This window comes from Scatophagus argus, chromosome 7, assembly GCF_020382885.2.
Source record: "Scatophagus argus isolate fScaArg1 chromosome 7, fScaArg1.pri, whole genome shotgun sequence".
Classification (NCBI taxonomy): Eukaryota; Metazoa; Chordata; class Actinopteri; family Scatophagidae; genus Scatophagus; species Scatophagus argus.
Window position 1 is genome coordinate 4,306,849 of NC_058499.1, and position 23,332 is coordinate 4,330,180.

A 23,332-nucleotide genomic window follows, 5' to 3' on the forward strand; every position below is an offset into this window, starting at 1 on the left:
ATGCAAAATGGTCAGCCATCAGATAGTGGGAAGCATTTGTGGTGTATTCGGTGTGCTCCTGGTTCAGTTGTTGATGCTACTGTAACACTGTGGTGTCATCAAAACCTCACTGTCTGTCTGTTTTAAACAAATATACATACTTGGGCTGTTTTAACTCATAGATTTTAGACAGTGTGAATAGACTGATTTCAGGTCAGATCACAGTAACTCTGTGCTTCGAGGATATACTCACAATCTAATCATAAGTATCCATAATGACTTGTGACTCATGACGTCTCATTATTTACGTGCTCTGCAGCTCTAAATATAACTATATGAATAATTACTGTAAATTATGGCTTTGATGGGACTTTTTAATAGTCCACATATCTTCATCAGTATCATGCAGCATGTTTTCCCTGACGTTGCAAAGAGAGCATTTATGCCCTGACGTCACCCCACACGTGTATGATAAATCACAGCATGTTCCTCAACATCCACTCACAGTCTTTTATTCTTTTCTTTTTGTGTGTGTGTGTGTGGTTTAATACTAACACAAAGCTTTATTTGGGGAGATGATGTCATTCCTAAAACCGAGACACAACCAGCTTTCAAGATGCAGTTGTACAAAATGGCAGGGGTTAGCATCAGATCTGGGTGCTGACAACCCAACGCAGAGTATGTGCTGCTGTGTAACTTGTTGTCACAAAAGGACAATATTTATTCATGCATTTATCTTTGTGGAAATGATCCCATGGGGAGCAGCACCCATTTGCTTTCAGATAACGTCATAGTGTGGCTTCACGGCGATGTTCACACGTGCATCCTCTTGAAGGCAGCATGCTAACGCAGCCAACATTCATGCGGTTGACTTATTCCTTAGATGCATTTGCTTTTATCCTACAATTAGAGATGACATTTTTTCAGGTAATCTGACCAATGTGATCAACAGGCAATTTGAGATATAAAAACAAATGATAACCATGGGACATTTTACCTCATTTATTTGCTTACCAGTGAGTGGATGGATTCTTCTTCATGGCATTGCAGGTGTGGTCCATAATGACGCCCTCCATCACATACCACCTCCCTTTTGGATTTCAGTGTGTAAGATAGTGAACTGACTGCTACACCAGGAAAGAGTAAACATGCAAAATGTGATTTTAAAGGATAAGGCTCGTGCTATGTCATTGCCACGTTTTTCTTGCTGTTAACATAAACAATCAAATGACCAAAACCATCAATGATTTGATCCCAGCAACAAGTTTCGCCCTTGCTTCCATGCTGTAAAGCTCCATTACTGTCCAAAAACAGTTCAAACAAAATGGTTGCTGTAGTTTAGTTTAAGTTCACCCTGTGTTGCACCATCCTGCTGCCCTGAGCCAGATGGGTATCAATCCGCAACAGAAAATAGTCCCCAAGTGATACAATATTTACCTCTGTTCGAGTAACATTTCATTAACTACAAAGCCCAGCTGTTTGAGTTAACTACTGATCCTTTTTTTAAAAAAAGTAAACTATATATTTATTTGACGATCTGAAGTTTTACATCCTCAGTTGGAGCTGGACACCGAGTGTCAGAAATGGGAAAGGCATTTAAGAGACTGACTAACTCACTGTTGGATTTTGTCTTTTGTGGTCTGTTAGCCACAACAAAAAAAGAAAAATGCAAATATGTGTTCTTTAAGAATCTTAAAACTACCATGAAGCGAGACATTTATCACAATATAAATAATCTGTGCCTTTTGCCATTCGTAGTTCTCGCAAACACTCCAGTTTAATATCATCTAAATCATTTTTCCTGACACACATGCTGTAGACTCCAATGCTCTTTTTAAATTGCGATTAAATCTGGCCTGTACATAATCTACTAAAGCTCCAAATCTTTGCGTCACATCCCACAGAAAGTGACCCCCACACGTTTTGTGTCAATCTTGCCAAATTGCTGCTTTGATCATTCATACAATTTAATCCTCGGTTAGTGCTTGGTGTAAAGGTTCAGTTAAATGGTTTTGGCTACAAATGGGTGAACGTTGCGGTTGTGGTTTTACTTATATTTCTGAGTCACTTAGCCTGCAATGTTTTAGACATTTAGTGGCAGAAAATCCAGCATTTATTTTTTGTACAAATAAGTATGAATTTCCCATGAGATGTGTCTGTTCTTACAGAGGCAGCTCCTGCAGAAGTCTGTCTTTTTCATGTAAACTGAACTGCTTTCGTGCTTTAGTGGCGAAAACATCCACTGAGATTGCATGGAGGCTGACCCCATACGATGTTGTGTTTGGGCGATGGTGTGACTTGTTATGCGCCGCTCAAAAGCTCGAGTTCTTGTGTTATCAGCAGATTAGAACAATTTCAGCTGGCTGTGAATGAACCACAAAGTCTGAGCAACTGCTGTATCTTCATGTCTTCACACTGTTTCCAGTTTAAAAAGACCAGTAACTGTATCGAGAGTGTCCCCCTTCAAAGAATGACAGCATCAAGGGTCCCGGAACGATAGGTCACTCCCTAACCTAAATCATGTTTTTATTTTTGCAACTATGATGATAAAGGTCTCCTGTTGTTCACAAAGTTGTCATTTAAACCCACACCACGATGTTTTCCTAACCTAATAAAAGCATTTTATTTAGACTTTAAATGTGCACTAATCCTATAACCAAATCTGAACCACACAGTATGGAATTGCTGCAGTTTAGGGGGTCTCTCCATCAAAACAATATAAACAAAAAATGTTTGATGACGTCGTGAAGGATCATGGGAGTTGTTGTCTTCGTTCACCGGCGAGGTCATGTTTTTAAAGTTTTATTCATTTTATCTTTAGCTACATTTGCTGACTTCCTTCCATGCTCTGACTGAAGTTATAGTGACAGGCACAGTTACCTTGGATGAGGTTTCTCTGGGTCTGAACACTGTTGGAAGCACTTGGGATAATATAAGAACACGACTAATGCTATGTTGTTGTATCTCTTGAAAAACCTCTCTTGAATTAGCTGCAAAATGCATCGTCACAAAGCAGAAAACAGGGCTGCTGTTCTCGTGAGAGCTCATGAACAGTTGAATTTTTATAGATGCGTTTTCTCGGAGCACAGAAATGCTACTCACATCATATGACCATCTTCTAGAATATGATGCGTGGCTGTAGATGAAACTGCAGCAAAAGTGTGTGAAGTAGTTAAAATTAGCTCCATCACGAGACATATCAGCGGCAGTAAAATGCAACATGCACACAAATCCAGCAGTGATATTAATCCGAAAACTCACTGAACACTTTCCTGCAGAAAGAGTACTTTTACTTTTTATACTTTGATTACAGTTCGCTGCTAATATTTAGATTTTCATTTTTTGGTATTGTTGAATTTAGGGATCTGAAAACTTCCTCCAGCCCAGCACACCAAATATGTTTACTATGACAAAGTCATCAGGAAAACAATTTTGTGTAGAAACTTTTTTTTATTCCTACGAGATAGGGTTATAAATTTTATCAAGCATTTATACCATATCTGTATTATCATCCTTGCTAAATGGTGTTCATGCGTATATTTCTTGTGTAACTATAACGTGCAGGGTTTGAACACAACAGTCCTGTACAATATGATGACTTCTAACACAAACATAAAGTTTGTGCAGCTCAGAATGTCGTCTTGATTCAACTCTTGGGTCATTTTTAACCAGCTGTGTTGTACTGCATTGCATCATGTCACGCAGCCTATTGGCGCAGATGACAAAACTACTCGAAAGCCTCCTCGTTAAGCTCTCACAGGGTCCATATTGTAGGACGTCAGCTTTAATTTCAGTGCTGTCTAATAAGCACACTGGTTGTTGTGGAGGGTCTTTAGTCCAGCAGGTGACGTTGGAGGTGGCGAGAGAGAACTGAGAGAAATGAGCGATTTCTCCTTCCTCTTCCTGTCGTGGGCCTTCATCTTACACAAGCGAAGGACCATGGCGTGCCAAGACTGACACAACGCAAAGCTAAACTTTAGACTCAGGATCAGCCTAGACTCGGGTCCTTTAGAAAGTATAAAAAGTCTCAAGTCCAGTAGTCTGAATTTTAGGCCTCAAAATGTCTGACATCTTAAAAATTGATTGGTTTGTGACTTTGTGATGTGAGTTTTGTTTAAGTTGCATTTGTATTTACATCAGTAGCATCACTAAAGGACAAATCCATTCACTTTGAAAGTAATTCTGGGACGTCTTTTTTTGTTGCCATGTATGAATGTGAAATTAAACTGTACTCATAACACTTTAAAGTAGTTAAAACCTGCGGAGGCCCTGTTAGAGTGGCAGCTTTTTCTCAAACATATTGTCAGTATGGATTTCAGGCATACAAGAATGTTTGAAACAACCTGCAGCAAACTTGGTTAGTTAGTCTTCAGTTCGTCTTTCCTCCATTGGTTTGGTCTCACAGGTGCAGAACATACCTGCAGGCCGCTGATCATCTGGTCAGCTGGTCATCTGGTTGTTGTCTTTGCTGTGAGTTCAAGATGAACAAAACACACGAGGTAAAAGTTGACGTGTTCGACTGGGACTTGCTGATTCTGAGGGCGGCTCTGCATCTGGACTTGCTCCTGATCGGTTCCCTCACGAAGTGTAAATCTGCCACTCGGCAGGTTTATGTCCTTTAAATTAGATGAGGCGCTGATGTCGGCCGGTCAGCACTTTGTGTTGAAATTCACTCAGTTTAGCTGATTAAAGTCAGTTTGTAATGAAACAGTATTTATTTACAAGGAGAAGAAAAGGGATTATAATTTGTTTTTTAATCCTAAATCACCATATGATCAAGTGAAAACTGGAAAAAACTTTATCTGCTGTGTAGCCAGTGCTATGTTGAATTTGACAGATCTCGATGTGTACAAAGTGAAAAGTGAAATTTGAGGCTGATTTTGGTTGAAATCTTAAACTGTGATTGAGTGAAATGAAGAATTCCTCTCTATTTACTTCTGATGCTGGTGGAGGCATGTTTCTTAGATTGACAGCTGAAGTTTAAAGTTTTATTCTGAGGGGAAAAAAAAACAAAACACAGAAATTTGAGAAGATGGAAACTGTTACCGGTTTGGCTAAATGAACATAAAAATGTTAAAAATGAAAATGACATAATCTACTGAAAGGATGGAAATTGATTTATTTTATTTTTTTAACTGAACTAACATCATGCTGGCTGTATATGTATAGATTCATCTATCCAAGAGCACACAAATAACAACAACAAATAAGTAACAAATGAGTTCTTCATACGAGTGGTATTTCTCCATTAAATCAGAAAACAAGCACGTTGAAAAGTGGTTCAGGACAACCTCTGGAGTGGAGGGTTTTAGTCACATGTGTCTGACATTTTAGTATCTGAAGAGTTTTCTTTTTCTTTTTTAATTTCTCCTGGCAGTGCAATAAAACCATCTGCTCATTTCCCCCCAAAATATTTAAAACATCAGAGTGTCTCGTACTTACAAAACCTGTCACTGTCCTGTTCTAAGTACTCCATTTTAGGCGGCGTTTTGCTCGTGCGGTCAGGACCAACTCGTTGTTGTCATCGGCTCTTTTTTGCTTATCTGCCAAACCTTTAACAGGTTTACTCGTCGAGACCTAAACCAAAAAGCTAAGATCATGACAACCAAGTGAAGAAGTAGTTTGTTTAATTCATACATTTTTACATGTGGTCTGTTCTGCAGAATCCCTCGTCTGTGCTCAGGTGATTCACGACTCTTAATGTAAAGCAATCAACGCTGTGTTATATGAATGGTAATAGACACAAGTTCAATATAGTAATATCTAAAAAATGTTGTGGAACATCTCTTTAATTTAACACTATATAACTCAGTAATGACACACACTGAGTGAGTTGTCGTATGTTGTCTTGCAGTCGACAGATGTACTGAATATGACTCATCCTTTGTAGCAGTAATTTAATTTGTATTTTCTATCCGTTTTGGGTATGAATCAGGTCTGTGACCACAAACGGACATACACAGTGATGTTGTTTCAGTGGACAGCCACCAAACTTAGTTGTTTATTCATTTTTTGTTACAGTTTATCTCCCTTCTGGCTGGCAGGTATCTGTAAGATGTAAAGTGTTTATGTTATAAATCATGTTAAGTGGGTTGAACGTGCTGTGAGTTTTACTTCAGTGAAGACCTCTCTGGAAAAAAAACACAACAAGGAATGTTTTTCTGCGAATTCACATTCTGAAAATCTGAAGACTTTTTCTATATTTTGGCAAACTGTTGTGTTTGTCAGGTGATGTGTGTCAGTGTGTGTTGTCTGTGTGTATTAAGGAACGTGTTGTGGAGTTTCTGGAGGTCTTGATCTCTCAGTGTGGAGAACCAGTCCTCTCCCTGTCAGCATTTGAATGGGGAGGAGAGGGTGTGATTGTGTGTGTGTGTGTGTGCTGGTGGTGGTGGTGGTGGTGGGGGGGGGGGCTGTATCGTCACCACCACTCCTGGTCGTGACTCACAGCACACAATGCTTTTCGCTCCTCTCCCGAGCCCTTTATTTATTTTTAGCTGAGTAACGTTTTATATGCCCAAACTGTAGGCCTGCACACAAGATCACACACACACACACACACACACAGGCACGCGTGTGATGCTGAACATACATTCATCCAAACACCTTCGTGTCCTTACATTATCTCATTGCTGTCTGCGGGTAACGTAAGTCTGATGATCTCGAAACTCAAACTCTTATTTCAGGCCTGTGGATTGAAACTGGAGTTTGATTACTTTGGATAATATTTGCTGAGGAATACACTGTATTTCTGCATTATTCCTTGAAAATGATTTATTAAGTTGTTTACGCCCTGCGTGCAAACAGCTGAAGTGGCCAGAGTTGTATCTTCAGACACAAAGTGCTTCGCTCGGTTTGGCAAAGACAAACTCAAAATAATTTACATGAATTAATACGTGACTTCAAGCAAGGAGTGAACACTGAAGAGACAACACTAAATTTAAGGACAAACTTTTTCACACTATAGTCATAAAAAAAGACAAGTTGACATTAGGTTAAAGCAGGCTAAATTTGTTTGAAAAGTAGTGTCATTAACTCCATCTGCTTCACATTGAAATAAGAAGCCCTTTGTCTCCTTCTTTGGTCCTTAAATCTACAGTTTAAAGGGTCGGTTCACTGAAATTACAAAAAATAAAGAATATGCTCTCACTCAAGTGATATGTAGTCACACAGAGAGGTTTGATTTTGTTTGTCCAGATTTTTAGGTATTCTTGATGTTTGCCTCCATCCTAACTCAGTGGAGGTAAATGGTGGACTGTTTGTGTTGCTTAGAGAATCGATGTGTCTACATTACCGTCAAACTGTCTCCAGTGAGCTCTTTGGACAGCCCAACATAAGTAAAACATCTGTTTTTGGAAAGAAGCTTTTCTGCAGATATTTTTTAAAGTGTTTGTTTTTTTTCAGTGTTGTGACCAAATAAAATTCCATTCACCTCCACTGGATTGGGGTCCGTGGAGGCAGAAGTCGCAAAACACTCATATCTCAAAAGCTAAACCAATAAAACAACCTTTCTCAACTTACTACCAGAGAAAAAAAATTTAAATGTATGAATCCCAACAATTCCTGCTGGAGCCACACCGCAAAGAGCTGATCTCAGACCTGCAAGTTTATCTGAAAAGTCACTCAAATAAGCCAGTTTTTTGAACAAATGGGCTTCTGTGTTAAGTGTTAACCTAATTAAATGTAAAAGCGGTCAGGAAAATGGACACATCTCACTTCTGAGACAACATGTACGGAGTTAAGTCCTGTAGAAACTTTGTAAAGATCATCAAAGATTTATAATGATCAAATCATTGATAATTAGGAAACCGGTTAAAGTCACTGGGTAATCCATAAGATTTCAGTCACGACTGATTTGCTGACACCTGTGGTTCAGCAACAACAAGGCTGGATCAATACCTGCGTCTTTCTTTAGGCAGTTACTGTGTAGCTCATGCATCAGTTTACAGAGCAGCCAAACCAGTTCACGTTGTTCTCACTGAGACGCCATTCAAAAATGATATGATTTCACGCTCCAAACAGCAGGACGCAGTAAAGTTACGTCGTGAGGAGCTGCAGGTGTGCAGCTCTTCATCTAACATTGTTAATTTATAACTATTAATTATAGTGATCCACCGACAAAAACTGTAGAAAATGATCTTGGTTTGTGGACACATTATTAGTGAACGATCACGGTCGATGCTAAAACTGTGTTTCCTGTGCTTCACGTTAAAAAGCAGACTTTATGTCGTTTTGTCAGCTGAAGACTTTAAATGTGAAGCAGTAGCAGCAGTAGAAATAGAGGCAATATTAGCAGTGACAGTGCAATGTCAAATAAATATAATCCAAATGAATAAATAAAGATGAAAAAACAAGTTAAATACAGCTGTGACGTGCTGTAAAGTGAGCCTGACTCCAGGTATCCGTCACCTCCTGCCAGTCCCTCGTGTGCTGGTTAATCAGAATCCAGAGGGGGAATGGCAGACTCCGCCGCTACCAAGAAAAACTGCTTTATGGAAAAGTATTCACAAAATGTAAACACACTAAAAGGCTTCTGTATGGAAAAAAACCTAAACGATGGGGATTTCAGTGTTTTACCTTAAAGTTGGAGGAAGAGACATCATCTCATCTGCTGGTTTGACACTAAGTGCAACTCTCACCTGATCCATTTGACTTTCGCCTGCTTTATCTGCGGCTTATTCTTTCCTTTTGCCCCCCCCCCACAACCTCATTTCCCTCCTCATGTCTTGACTCTCCTCCCTCGTCTCTTTTTGCCTCTGTCCCCTGATTTTTGTCTCACTTGTGATGCCCTCCCCTCCTCCCTCGTTCTGTCTTTATCCTCCTCCCTCGTTCACTCCGTCTCTCTCAGGGGCCCGCGGTGAGGATTGACAGAAGGGAAATCCTGACTGACTGACTGACTGAAACCCCGGCTGATGTGCTTTCCTCTTCCCGTTCCTCCTTTACCTTCTCCTCTCTCTCCTCTCCGCCTCAAACACCCCCTCTCCCTCTTCCCTTTCTCTCCCTCTTTGTCCTCACCGCCTTCTCCTCATCCTCTCCAGCCTGAGCTTCTTCTTCTCCTCCCCCCTTCATGCTGTAGGATCGAGGCACAGCCACACTTCCTCTGCATTTTATTTATATGTTTTGTGTCACAGTACAATGTGACCTGAAATGTGTCAGTTTGTGGCCATCAAAATACCCAAAAGCAAACACAATGTTGAAATCAGACAACAAATGTAAAAACTTTTCTGGACTTCATGGGCGCACAGTAAAGACCTTCCCAAAGTGATTTTTACTTTGCTTCTTGTCAGATAAATTTCCAGTGTTCCCGGCAAACAGGGGAGTCTTCTGTTCACTCAGCCGTAGTTGTGAAAACACGAATCCCAGTTTTTCATGTGGTGGAAATGACTTGTGTTTTATTTGTCTGTCTGCTTGTTGTTGTTGTTTCCTGTTTGGTCCCTTTTGTTTTCATGCAAAAAGAGGCAGCATTTATATGTTCTTTTATTATTATTATTATTTCCTTGCAGAGATTAAAGAGATTACAGCCCCAAACACACTGAGTAGGCGCATTTTGAAGTACACCTATTGTTTTAAACGGCTGAACGCGCACCAACGGCGTCATGAGGCGCATGAGTTGTCGCTATCGATGAGCTTGAGCCCCTACAACAGAAATTTGAATTGACGATACGTATAATAAGCTTTAAAATGAGCTGAAATAAAATGAGACTTTAACTGACGACTGCAGTGGTATAAGTGTCATCTTGGAGCAACACTTTTGATTGGTCAGCTGAGACAAACCCAGCGCTTGGCTGGTTTGGGGTTCAGGGTCGAGCAGACCCAGTCAGCCTGCGGTTCCTTGTGTCTGAGAGGCATTTGTGGGCTTCCTCTTAAAGGGCAGAAACATAATGTCTTCAAGTAAATATGCAGCATGATTTCCCTTTTGTGTTCTATGTTTCTTGAAACAAGTAAAACCATCACTTACTGAAGCAGAATAATTTCACAGCACTGACTGAACTGTGCTTAAAGTTGTTTATGTATTTACTTATTTTGCTCTTAGGACCAATTTTCACAAATTTAGACAAAATTGTATTTTTTTCACTTTAGTGAGGTGGTTCATCTCCTCTTCGGTGTGTTTTATTCAGCCGGCACACATTAACAGCATGTTTTACTGGATCACATTTTGTGACTTAACTCCTCTTTGTGCCACCGAAGCGGCGGGAGCTCAGTACGTCTTGGTTTGGTGATCAGCACATGCTGCATGCTGCCTACAGAGACCCAGCAGAGTTCAACGCGCACTTTGCGTCTGACTTAAGCTTCAATCATCTTGTTGCACTGAGGGAAAATAAGTAGATGTGTAAAATGTTTCGCCGCCACCACAACAACAACATGATGAATTCTGAATTCTACGTTGTGTTAGTTCTTTGAATGGATTACAGATTTTGATTTGTTACAGGGGCAGTGGACCAGTTCTGTAGGCAAAATTTTAAAAGAAAGAAAAGCATCAACCAGCCTGGTGTTAGACAGAGCTTAGTGCATTTGTTTTACTGTTAGGGTTCATAAAAGCAGTTCGTCATGCAAAATGATTTTGAGATTTTCGTTTCATTTTCATGTTTTTTTACGTGTAGGACTCAGCGTATGTGACCCCACAGCACTGACATGACGCCATCACTTGGTGGTCTGTGGACCAGAGTGTGTTCCCACCCTGACTGGAGGTATGACAGCAGCACGACACGATGAGGGCAAATGTTCCCGCTGTAAACTTTCCTGTAGAAGTTAACTTTTAAGAATGACCACAATGTTAGATAACAAAATGATAGGGTGCCTTGTTAGACAATAAATTAGATCTGTAAAAACAAATCACACACAGTTCAGTTTTACTTATTCTAAACCTGAAGTACCCATGAGTCCCATTAGTACTCGCTGTGACGATTTCATAAGAAGGTGTGAATGAGAGCTGTAACGTACTGAAAATGCTTCTTTCAGGATTGATCCAAAATTGATCAAGACTTTGAGAATAAACTTATTCAGAACGTACTTCTCTGGACAGTTTGTACTCAGCTCAGGCTCTTAATTCAGCATCCAGTGGAGTTGTTTCCTTACTGCAGTGCTCAACAGTAGATCTCACTCAGTGTTTCTTGTTTTTGTCAGCTAATCAGATATTCTAAACAGGTTAGCCACAACCACACGTTCAAAGCTCAAATGCCGAAATTAGTCAGAATATATCTAAATATATATATTCAACACAACAAAGGATAAATAAAAAAGACTTAAGACAGCATCAGTCATTTGTTGGACTGTGTTGATGTTTAGCTGACAAACACCCCTCACCTCTCGCCTTGTGAGTTATTACTCCTGTCTGTCGGATTCATTGTTGTTTCATTGTTATAGTCAGAAACAGTCAAGTGTCCACAAGCATTTGTACATAAACCTACATACCCTAAAGAAGTAGTGTGACATTTTAGGAAATCTGCCTTTATGCTTTCTGTCTGAAAGCAACACGAGATGATTGATACCACCCTCACATCTGCCCGAAAAATATGAGCCTACAGCTGACAGCCAGTTAGCCTCACTTAGCAGGAGAGGGAAACCGTTAGCCTGGGAACAAAATCTTCCTACCAGCACTTTAAAGCTCAAAAATCAACATGTAATATCACAAACTGACATTTTTACACTTTGGCTTTTGTATATTTTGTATCTAAATAAAACAAATGAGATATAACATGTTAATTAGCGGGATTTAGAGGTGCTGGTAGGCTGATTTGGTTAGCTTTGGAGAGAACCGGGCAAGCTGTTAAATGGCTGCTGGTTGTAGCTTCAATTACATTACATTGTGTGGGATATCCTGATTACAAGAAACAGTCTCTGTTCTAAGCAAAGCTTGCATTACATTAAAGTGATGTAATTTTCTGAATTTACAAAAAAAAAAAAAAAAAAAAGCAGACAGAATCACCTTTACAACATTGTTGCTACGGTCTCATCTTGGACCACGTTTTTGCTTAGTCCTGTCTCTTTCTTAGACAAAGAGGATTTCATTTCAAGCCTGGTCAAGATCACCGCTGTGGGGATGTCACTGTGCTGAATAAACAATTGACACATTCTGTACTTAATGATGCTTTCAAGAGGAAGATAAGAGTCCTGATGCTTGGACAAAAATACATAAATAAATAAGTGTTTTGTTGTGTCAGGTAGATGGTAAAACATGCAAAAGGACCGTTGAATAAAAATGGTTAAGTTGATTTCAGTTTCTCAGCGCTGGTTTGCATCTGCTTGTTCAAATAAAACTAAGGACAGTTCCCTCACACAAAACTCACCCCTGCAATGCCTTTGGATTATTTTATAGAGACATTTCATTTCTTTCTACACTTAGACGTCTGCATGTACAACATGGCCACAAAAGAGGTGAATAGAGTCTTGGGTGTTTTTATGGGACTGTGGATCTTTCAGATCCATTTAGGAAGCTCCTGTGGTTTGCATGTCCCCCATTTTATTGTGTGCCATGCAGTGTGGGACTTGCACTGGTCTGGTCCTCCTCTTGACTTGTCCTGGTTTTGGGTCGGTCTCTGAACACTCTGTCAGTTTAGGTGGTGTTGACTACAGCACTGGTCCCAAGAAATGTCTCAAATGCTTGGGCTTGACTGTGTCCCAGGATGGATTGTTTGTCCTCAAACGTCAGGTTTACATGTTCTCTTGTTTGGCATGCGAGGCAGCTGCTTGAGTTGACTCTTTCTTGTCACCTCAAATGATTGAGCCTGTTGGAAGTTCAGTTTTACATGTTTTTCCGCTTTGGGCAGTCAGTTTTAATCATTTATCTTCACAATGAAGATTACATTTTAACAGCATCAAAAGCTGTTTGTCAGTTTATTTTGCACATCGTCTGTGTCTACTGAGAGTCCACCTCGCAGAGCCATTTTGCTTCGTTTAATTTTACCAACAAGTTTCCAGTTACTGTAAATACTCTTCAGGAAACCATGCAGATTTATATTTTGAAGTATTGTTGTGCATAGTTTTATAGTTATGGGACAAATCTGAGGTATTGATTCTGGGGTTAAAAGCAAAATGCGTTACCATAAGCTGAAAACTACAGATTTTAAAAGGCGACTCAAACTTCAAACTCAAAAATCTTAAATATTTGCTACATCTGTGCAAACTTAACTCTGAGAATAAACTAATATTTAAATGTTGCAATGTTTTTAAATACTGATTTAGATAACGGAGGTGACTCTTATTTTTTGTGTTGTTTTTTTGTCAGACCGAAGTGAATGTTTTAGTGTTGTTGACACATTTTCAGATGGAAGTGTGTGTGTGTGTGTGTGTGTCTGCATGCTACTGGAGGGCAAAATGGCGTGTCAGTTTGGATTGGAGGTTCTTGTTCTCTGCCAAGATATCCTGTAGCAGACTCCATCCTGCTGGTCGTGGCAGCATCTCTTCATACTTCTTACCCCAGATGTACAGTACATTTGATTTTGAGACACACACACACACACACACACAGTTTGTGGTGTTTGAGTCAAAAGAAAGCAGGAAAAGGATTCAGTAAAGTGGAGAGTAGGGGAGTGAAGGTTTGGTGAGGGGTAACTCTGGGGGCCCTGATGGAGGAAATGTACACACACACACACACACACACACACACACACACGAGCAAAGATAAACATGCACACACTTTTGCAGACAAAAAACACACACATGCAGCGCGTGTCCGGACGTCATCAGGCTGTGAGAGCTGGCTCTGTGGCTGCGTAGATGCGAGTGGACAAAGCATCACAGCATACAGTCCATTTAATTTCCACAGAGTCAGACACACACTCACACAAATATAAATAGACAATAATTCACATCCTCTCTCTGTAACCACATACACGTCAGATTTTTAAATGTGTTTCTGGGATATCTGAATGACGCTGTTGGTCCAAACATCAACACACACACAGAGTGGGACTAATAATAGTTTCCTCTGTCTGTGACTGGTGCCTCAAGTTCAAGAACTCCTCGACCTCTAATCAGACCATCAGACCCTATTATTTGACTTTTAATTTAGTCAAATCAAACTATAATGTACAACTAAAATAATATGTTTTTAAATTAAAAACATAGCAATGAAGTGAATGATTTAAATTAATTAAATTAAATGTATTAAATGTAAGCAGTATAGAAAATGAATGAATGAATTTAAATCTCTTTTTATTTTAGATTTTTCTTTTTCAACAATGAGAGCCTCTCGTGAACACAGTGAAAGTGTCAGCAAACGCCTCACTTTGTCTTTACAGGTAATGCGGTTTGGTACACACACACACACACACACACACACACACACACAAAGACAAACATGCACGCATATGTCAAGAATACACAGTTTCACAAGTAAATTCTCACTCGTATGCTGACGCACTCTCGCTGACACTTACTGACTCACTCTCACACTTTTCCTTGATCTCCTCTTACTGTCTGTCACACACACACACACATGCGTGTGCGCTCACACACGCACGCATGCATACAAACACGTACGCGCACTGCACAGTTGTTAATAAACCTGCTCAAACACAATCTTGTTCAAACTTTCCCAAACTTGTTTTCATGATTTATTTGCTGTCCTTCACTCTTGTTACGTTTTCAAATAAATAAAGTTTATCATCATGAAAGCAGACACACACACACACACACAAAAAAAACATTCTGAATGTCATAATCTTCTGGAAAAACAAATTGTCACCATTTAATGTTCATCACAACTAAAATGAACAAACAGAAGTCATACTACCCTTTTTTATGAATCATTAACTCCAAAACATAACATTTTATTCCCAAAATATTTCAGCTACTTCCTCCTCCAGTTCATAAAAATGCAGCTCTGGATGTGGATAAGCCTTTTACCGTTTTACCTTTTACGGATATTTGAATTTGCCTCAAAGAGCTTTGATTCTTTGAGTCTTTAACATTTTGAGAAATTGTTGGGAAGCTCTTTTAAAAATGCTGTGTGCTGCACAAAATAACATCAGTTCCATCATCCACAAGAAGAAATAATTCAGAGTTGATGTAAGTTTTCAGCAGCATCATGTGTGTTTTTATCGACAAGACAAAGACAAATAATGGAGTTACAACACAGTGCAGATGTGTAATCACACTGCAAAAAACCTGTTGGTGTGTGTGTGTGTGTCACTTAATAAAGTCAGTTTACCTCCACGATAATTTCAATCCAAATGAAGTGGATGTAAATACAAGGAGGTTGTACTTATTTTATTAACTTAAATTTTTATTAACTTTTTATTTAAAGAGAATTAAAATCTCTCTCACACACTCACTCACTCACACACACACACACACACACAAATATAAAAGCATAAAATAAAACACCTCTTCACAGTGGGAAGTAAGCCAGTAAGATGCGTACGTGTACTACACTGATATATTCATCATTTCCACATCAGAAAACTGAACAGCTAAAGTCAAACAGGAGGACGTTTCTCTTCCCTCCTTAGAGTCATCCCCAACCGAAGGCTTCATTTCCACTGAGGTCTCGTTTGTCGTTCCCTTTAGTTTGATTGTTTCAGTCCGACTGTCTTCTTGGTTTCTCTAACTGTGCTCAGACTGTCCAACCATCAACGTCCAGATGAGAGAAGATTTGAGAAGCTAAAAATGTTGATCCACGCATCTGAGTGGCCTTCAGGTTAGCGGATTTTTCTTTTTGTTGCCTGTCAAACGGCATGAAGATGTCCCAGCTTTTTAACACCTGCAGACACTACTCAGTACGTACTTTGTCAGTATTTTTACTTACAGCAGATATTCTCATGAAAGGACACTAGAATTGAACATCAGTTCCAGGATGCTGTGCTTTTTGCTAAAACAAAAATAAAAACATAAAAAAAAATCAATATAACATTATTTAGCAAAGTATCAGATATTTTTAAAGGAAACTAAAAGTAAGCTGTTGTTTTTTTGGTGCTTCATTGTGTACCCACTCCCACGGAAGCCAAACTTACGCAATTTTCAACAATTATTTTTTACAGGGATAGAAAGGTGATTTTGAGTGCTACTTTAGTCACCTCAATCGCTTTTATGTACCACCGAAAACTGTCAGCCAGCCTATTTGAAAGCATAATATGTAACATTTCAGCATTAAAATCTCTTAAAACAAGTGGACCTTTGTTATATATATATTGCTTGTCTGCTTACATCATCCCAAAACTTTTTAACAGTATTAAAACCCACAGAAATATCCCCATTGCCCCCCATTCCTTTTAGTTCTAGTGGACACTCCCTTTCACATTGTAATCAGACATTCAGTGTAGAACTGAGAAGAAGAAGAAGAAGACAAATCTATAAAGTATAACTGTGAACCAGCCCCTGCCAGAGGATCATAAGCATGGTTAGCAGGAGCCTGACCATTCAAAACTTTTTAAAACAATCATTAAAATGCTATAATCTGTTCTAAAACTCACAAGTTACAAGTGAAGGGCAGCAAGTATTGGTGTAACATGGTCACTTCTCTTAGTGTGTGTTACAAGTCTGGCAGGAGCGTTTTGTATCAGCTGCAGTCTATGGATGTTACGTCTGCTAATTAAAGAATAAAGTGCATTGTGATTGTTAAGTTTAAATGAAATAAAAACATTGATAACACCAAGGTGGTGGACTTCTTATCAAACATTATCAGATAAGACACCAGACTAGTAGCACTCGAGCCACAGGGGTTAATTATAAGTACATGTGATATGAAGTCGTTCAGTTGCAGGAAATTTCTGGGTGTCGTTTTTTTTTTTTGTTTTTTTTGTTAATGTTTTAATCTCATAATACAGGATGTCTTCGCAGTGCCACACTTTATCAGGACATACAACTGGGTGTCATCAGTGTAGCGATCAAAATCAGTGGCACATCTGCACAGGATTTGCCCCAGAGGTAGCATGTAAGTAGAGAACAAAAAAGGACCCAAAAGAGATCCTTGGGGAACCCCACAAAGTAAAGGAGCACAAGAGGAGGTGCCAGTGCCACATCACGCATGCCAACATGGCTTCTCTGATGGCTGGTTAAAACACTGTGGTTCACTGTACTGAGGACGCAGATGAGGTGAAGGAGAATTAAAACTAATACAAACCAGTATCAGCTGCGGGCCATACATCAGTCGTCACCTTGACCAGTGCAGTCTCATTTTTTAAAAGATTTAATTGTTATTTATAAAAAAAAAAAGTTTTTTTCTCCTAAAATGGCAGCTTAGGTATGGGCCTAAAATTCTGTGATGACCAGTTACTGACAAATGGATGTTTTTTCCCATTCCCTTTTCACCCTATTTGGATTTTCACATACCCCGGACGGATTGCTTAGTTGAGGTGGAGGCTTCGGGCCAAATGTTGAGCTGCTACTGTGGCGTCGGCGCTAACGTTAGCTGGGATGACTTGTTTGTGCAGCACGGACAGAGCTTAAATTCAGGTGGCCCAGGTGGGGTTTTAAGACGTTTCCTTTTCATTCCCATTGCCACGTCGGTTTCAACGTCGTAAGCGAGCGTCACTGAAAGTGAAACACGTGTCATGGTCAACAGGCAGTAACGATGATGATGCAGCTTGCATAGCCAGTCAGACCACAAGAGCCCATTAGGTAAGCTTACCTGGTGCAGGCCTGGCCGTGGTTTTAAAAGGCTGAATGTATTTGTTATTTTGTTATTTTGACTTACGAGTTTGTTTGCAAATTGATAGTTTTAATTACTCGTCAATACACATTTGTTGATTTGTTTGTTACACAGGCCTGCTGTGTGTTTAACAAAAAAGTTCTACTTCCTGTTTTTTGTGAGCCTCAGTATTGTGGAATATGTGAGATACTCGACCTGTGAGCCCATTCACCTTCACACACTCACTGAGTTGTTAGATCAGGAGGAGGAGGAGGAGGGTGAGAGTCAAATGGATAAATGAGACCTCAGCTGCACTATTTGGAAATGTAAACAAAAGTTTCACCGGCCGAAATTCAAACACACAGCAACAAGAATGAATATCACTGCCAGCTGACACACTGCAACATGTTTCACTGTATCTTCAAACACAGCTCAGTTCAGTAAGTGTAATGTAAAAAATGTCATTCGTAACGGATATTCATTTTGAATATTTAGAATTTTAACCGAGTGGTTCGTGTTTTCTGAGCAAATTGTTAAGACTTTGACTTCACACACACAACAGAGGAGACAAAATTCTGTAGATATTTTACTTTTTAATACACATTTTGAAGGTGACTTGTACCTACATTTTTATATACATGCTATACATTTATATCCACACCCTATATGACCAACAATGCTGAATATTCTCACCCGTAACTCAGTTTTCAGATCATTTTTACTTTACTCTGTACTCCAACAGTTACAGAGGTGTTAGGAGGAAGGAATCTGAAATCAGTTCTATAGAAATTATGACCAATTTCAAAACTAATCAAGAGCAATTTTTAGCTCAAAATGCCTTAAAAATAAAAACAAATGTCCTTCAGTCTCTTGCCAAACCTGCATAAGAAATGACCTTCTGAGAAACTCAAGGTTGATGTCGTCTAATATTCAGTAAAACAACGAGAGGCGCAGTTACACATTTGATGTTTTACTGGAAAGTTCAAATGTAATCATTAATAGATGGTCGATTCTTACATGCATCTTTATTGTATTTTAGCAAAATCTTTCTGTCTGACCCATGGAAGGAAGAGTTGAGACGTTTTAAACAAATAAAGACAAACTAGAAAAAATAAAGACACAGTAAAAATAGCACAAGATTCAGTTGCACAATTGTTTTTTAGGATTAAGATGTGTGTATCATGACCAAACACACACACACACACACACACACACACTGATTTTCCAACTGATTTCTTTTCCTCACTCTTTTTTCTCCATCTTTTCACATTTTCGCTGCTAAACACCCGGCTGTCTGGCTGCAGATACTGAATCACTCAGAGAGGACTTGACAGTGGGGGGTCTCCGGGTTTACACTGGCTCAGTTCAGATCAGCAAGGTTCCTAAAGAGGAGCTTCTAAACCAGCAACCGAGGTTAAAATGTTGAAATCACAACAGCTGGAGGACGGGAGCCTTCGCATGACGAGAGCAAAGATGAATTTAACCAATTTAACAAATGTAATTTGGTTTTCTTAAACCACATTCCCAAATACAATGCGAGTCAGGGAGTGAAATGGTGAAAAGTTTAGTTTGTTTGTTACAATTAAGCACAAATAATACTGTCTGCAGAATTTTTACTTTTTCAATATATTTCAGCTTTAAATAAATATACATTTTTGCTTGATAAGTTTGAAAGTTTTAGATTCCTGACAGTTACAGTTCAGTGTGTGTGTGTGTGTGTGAGTAAATTGAAATTGAGTAAGGATCACTGAAAAATCAAATTATAGACATTACAATTCACAAATGCTTCATTTCATTTAGAATTTAAATTTTATCTTGATGTGAACTGATTGAAATGAGTGACAAAATAAATGTGTGTGTTGACTCTTCTTTCTTTTCCCAGAACGTTGGCTCTTTTGTTATCCCTCAACAAAGATCGGGTCAGCTTGGCTTCCACTTTTACACTCCAAACGTATGGAATATCGACAATGTACAGCAGAAATTTAAGATTATTTTTGCTTTAGTTTGGATACGAGTCGGATGGATCCTGACACACACAAAGAGAAAAACTTAAAGTGCAACCAGACTTAACCAAAGAGCACTGAGGGCTAAATTCTTTTACATTTTCACTTGAGAAGCAGTTAAATCTGAGTTTGCTGAGATGTTTTCATCAGGGTGTTTCAACCTTTACTGTCTTGATTTGTGCTTTAGGTCATGTTGTCTTCTTAGCTGAGACGTGTCAAAGAAAAGAAGGACGGAGGAAGCTGTTACAGATTATACAGAACACAACATCAATTTCAAATCTATTCAGTAACTGCTTGAGCTTAAAGTGTATAAAACAAATATCAAGATGACTTCCTGTTCCTGCACATTTGCTCTTTTGTGATCTTTCCACACTAAAAAAGTCGTGAGCAGAGCAGCGCTGAAATGACTCCAACAGTCCAAACTTACAGCTGCTTCAATGTTGGTGACGTTACAGCAACAATTTAGAATCAATTTGCTTTAATTTGCTGATTGGAGTAGAAGTCAGATGTATGCTGTACAATAAGCTGTCCAAACATTAAAATCGGCATGTGTGCATATGAGTGGGAGCCCTCAGTTGTTCTGTCGGTGCAGTGATGCTTGTGACAATCACAAATGTATTTGTCCTGATCAGCATGACTGTGACGATGGTCAGTGACTCAAGCTGAAAAAAGCAAAAAGTGAGTTCAACATTTTGCTGAACTTTGTGTTACAAATGACTTCCTGAGCTGCAGCTCTTATCCTCACCGTTCTTCCGTCTTCTTCTTCAATTCTGTTTTTTAGTAACCACAATTGCATTGGTATGGTAAACAACTTTAATGGACTATTCTGTGTGTGTGTGTTTGTGTGTGTGCACATCTTTGAATGACAGAGAAAAGAGGAGAGAGAGAACCAGGATACCAGTGTGTGTGTTCAAGCACTTATGCACTTACACACTTTATGAATGTGTGTGTGTGTGGTTCTGTGCAGATGTGGCCGGATGTTTGTCTGGCTTTTACATGGGGGGAAACATTCAGTCTACCTGGAAACATTTGTCTGTTATTTTTAGGTTATTTTTGGACACATTTCACATTCTGTTGGGACTCTTAAGTTGTGGGAACTCAAAAGTTTGCAGTTCAAACATTTTCAGCAAAACACTTTGATTCTTAATTGGATGAGAAGAGACGAAATCTGAGATCTTTTCTCAGTGTGTCACCTTTAAATCAGATGAATTTAATGTTCATGCATTACGGATGTTATGAGTTCTGCAGTTTTGGAGAAGAGGTTCATTTCACTGGACGCATTTTCAGAGTGAGTCTGTCACACATTAAATGCCTCAAACACAACCTTATCAGTTGTTTCGAGTGCTTTAAAGGACAGATTTTAAAACAACTCGAGGTTTAATCCCTCAACTAAAACTTTGTTGTCTTGACACATTTTTGCCCATAGATGCAAGATTAACAAAGCAAGATTAAGTTAAACTCCTCCACCTTTTTAAAACTATTTCATGGGAGTTTTGTTAAATTTCAGTATTTAATGTTAATATTTATGGACTGATGCTGCTGATGGCTGAGATTCAATACCTTTAAATATGATCGCTCTGAAAAATCAAAAATTGGATATGATTGTCTCCCCTCAGTGTTTGCACAGTCATTCAACAACAGCGTTTATACCATCACAAAAGCTTCATTTGAAACATGCACTGATGACATTTTTCATCTCCAAATCGCATCCAAACCTTCACCACATCAGAGACTTTGGCCTGCTTAACCTCAGCATTACACTTCATGTGACGTAAGCCTGCCTGACTGTGAGGGTTCTGACAAATTTAAGAGTGTTAAAAATTTATTCATTTTCTCAAATGTTATGACTTTAAATTTCAAAAAGTGAAATGATTTTGAAAACATCAGAATAAAGAGAGGAAAAGTCTTCCACTAATATGTTTAACCTCTTGTCTCACACTTAATGTTGTTGTGAAATAAGAAGCAGATTTAACTGACCAGTGACCCCCCTTCGTTTGATCTGCGATCTTTTTCGAAACGCCAACAACAATGTTGTGCTTCACAATCTCCCAGATGCTTATGTGTGATCACCCTTGAAGATGCAGATCTGCCATTTTGTTGTGAGATCTCATTGGGTTGTCAGTCAGGCATTCAAGGGATGACCGAATGACAAAACCCTCCTTTGGTGTCATTAGTGCTGTTTGTTACCGCATCCACACGTGTTTTCCTCCGTATCTGCTCATAGGGGTGTTTTCTCAGGCAAAAAGCCTTGCGTTCATGCACAGTGCAGACTCAGTGAAGCCTCCTCATGTCTAACAGAAAATGGCTGACTGTACAGCTGAAGGCACTGAGCTCCAGAGAGGCAGAGCAGCAACTCACAAGCTTGTTTGCTCTGAAAGCTTGTGCTAAAGGGGTTTGCTGTCAGACTCTCAGAAATTTAAAAGCCACGGCATTTTAGGCAATTCTTTGTGTGAAAGATGCTGGGCTGAGGAAAAACTCATCCTCATCATCATCATCATCATCATCAACACAGATTATCCTACTCTTTGTCACATTTAATCTGTGTAGTCGTTTCTAGTTTGAGGCAATTCAATTTTATTTGTGCAACACATTTAATTACTAATAAACTCTGTGTGTTTTACTTTAAAATGCATAAAAAAAGAATAACATAGGGTAAAGTAAGAATATGTGATAAAGGAAAAATGTACCAAAAAAAAAGAAAAATACAAGAAAAAATAAAGAAAAACATCTAAACTATCCAAAAATCAACAACAAAACAAACCTGACGTCTGTGGTGACGGACACCACACACACACACACACACACACTCACAAAGTAACTTATTTTAGGGCTGATGCAAATGTCTATGAACACATATCGTATATATTAAAAATACATATAAATAAAAGTTTATTTCTAAGAAAATTTTAAAATAAATTAATTAAAATTTAAAGTTCAGACTGTGACAAGGGATCAGAACAGAGAAATGAAGAAATAAAACAGCGCTGAAGTAGAGACATGAGATTGGATAGCTGACAGGTTAAATGGCTACAATTACATGATTAAGTACACAATTACACAGTATATTACTTTTCTATATATTTTACAGTAAGCTGCAAAGTTTACAGGGGGAGTGAGGATCAGTGTGTAAGAATACCAGATAAGTCCAGATAAATAAAAATATGTTAAAATATTCACGATGTGCTTCGTGTCAGCTGTTCACTGACTGTTGCTAGTAAATAAGTACAATTAGTACAATTTAGAGTACAATTAATGAACTGCACTCCTGTTGTGTGTGAGCGTATTTGTAATGTTTTTTATGTCTTTGAGAGCGTTAAAAAAGAGGACAGGCAGGTGTGTGTGTGCGTGTGTGTGTGTTCCTGTGACATCACCTCACTTCTCACGTCTCACGTTAACATGTGTGTGTTTTTGCCATATAGTCTCCTTGTTATTTATTCTCACTAATCGTGTGAGCGTGTGTGTGTGTGTCACTGTAACGTCACAGCAGATGCAGAATCAGTTTTGCCAAACTAAATTAAGAATAAGACTGTGAGCAGCCTGTCCTGCTGGCCGGCGGGGTTGAAGAGAAGCTGGACCCCCACAGTTTGAGTCCCAGTCCGTGAAGGAGTCACAGCCGTGTTACTCACCTGCACCCTGCACTCACACAGTCTGTTTTTCTTTTAATCACAGTCACACACACTCCGTGCATGTGCTAAACACATGCTTCACTTTATAAATAAACACATTGCTTACTGTTTGCCAGGTTTACAGTATTAAACTTGTTCCGTCTCTGCTTTAGGGTTGG

General features: G+C 39.0%; 1 long non-coding RNA gene across 2 annotated transcripts in view; it reads left to right on the top strand.

Moving 5' to 3' along the window:
- Positions 1-23,332, top strand: part of LOC124062572 — a 40,701-nt gene that overhangs the window by 13,007 nt on the left and 4,362 nt on the right. The window contains exon 4 of one of the 2 annotated variants that reach the window (XR_006843945.1): positions 10,578-10,664. The exons of the other annotated variant lie outside the window; for it this stretch is intronic. This is a non-coding gene — a long non-coding RNA (uncharacterized LOC124062572). The remainder of the gene's footprint in view (positions 1-10,577; positions 10,665-23,332) is intronic. 2 annotated transcript variants of the gene reach the window in all.